This window comes from Physeter macrocephalus, chromosome 11 (assembly GCF_002837175.3).
Source record: "Physeter macrocephalus isolate SW-GA chromosome 11, ASM283717v5, whole genome shotgun sequence".
NCBI lineage: Eukaryota > Metazoa > Chordata > Mammalia > Artiodactyla > Physeteridae > Physeter > Physeter macrocephalus.
Window position 1 is genome coordinate 125,588,088 of NC_041224.1, and position 1,310 is coordinate 125,589,397.

The following is a 1,310-nucleotide window of genomic DNA, read 5'->3' on the forward strand; positions in this document are numbered from 1 at the left end:
TGTGATTTATGTCAAAGAGTGTTCTGCCTATGTTTTCCTCTAAGAGTTTTATACTGTCTGGCCTTACATTTAGGTCTTTAATCCATTTTGATTTCATTTTTGTGTATGGTGTTAGGGAGTGTTCTAATTTCATTTCTTTATATGTAGCTGTCTAGTTTTCAAAGCAACACTTATTGAAGAGGCTGTCTTTTCTCCATTGTATATTCTTGCCTCCTTTATAAAAAATAAGGCGAACATATGTGCGTGGGTTTATCTCCGGGTTTTCTTCCTGTTCCATTGATATATATTTCTGCTTTTGTTCCAGTACCATGATGTCTTGATTACTGTAGCCAAGTAGCATAGTCTGAAGTCAGGGAGCCTGATTCCTCCAGCTCCGTTTTTCTTTCTCAAGATTGTTTTGGTTATTCAGGGTCTTTTGTGTTTCCATACAAATTGTGAAATTATTTGTTTTAGCTCTGTGAAAAATGCCATTGGTAGTTTGATAGGGATTACATGGGATCTGTAGATTGCTTTGGGTAGTACAGTCATTTTCACAATGTTGATTCTCCCAAACCAAGAACATGGTATATCTCTCCAATTGTTTGTATCATCTTTAATCTCTTTCATCAGTGTCATACAGTTTTCTGCATGCGAGTCTTTTGTCGCCTTAGGTAGGTTTATTCCTAGGTATTTTATTCTTTTTGTTGCAATGCTAAATGGGAGTGTTTCCTTAATTTCTCTTTCAGAGTTTTCATCATCAGTGTACAGGAATGCAAGAGATTTCTGTGCATTAATTTTGTATCCTGCTACTTTACCAAATTCATTGATTAGCTCTAGCAGTTTTCTGGTAGCACCTTTAGGATTCTCTATGTATAGTATCATAACATCTGCAAACAGTGACAGCTTTACTTCTTCCTTTCCGATATGGATTCCTTTTATTTCTTTTTCTTCTCTGATTGCTCTGGCTAAAACTTCCAAAACTATGTGGAATAATAGTGGTGAGGGTGGACAACTTTGTCTTTTTCCTGATCTTAGAGGAAAAGGTTACAGCTTTTCCCTATTGAGAACGATGTTGGCTATGTGTTTGTCATATATGGCCTTTATTATGGTGAGGTAAGTTCCCTCTATGCCTACTTTCTGGAGAGTTTTTGTCACAAATGGGTGTTGAATTTTGTCCAAAGCTTTTCTGCATCTATTGAGATGATCATATGGTTCTTCTCCTTCAATTTGTTAATATGGTGTATCACATTGATTAATTTGCATATATTGAAGAATCCTTGAATTCCTGGGATAAACCCCACTTGATCATGGTGTATGATCCTTTTAATGTG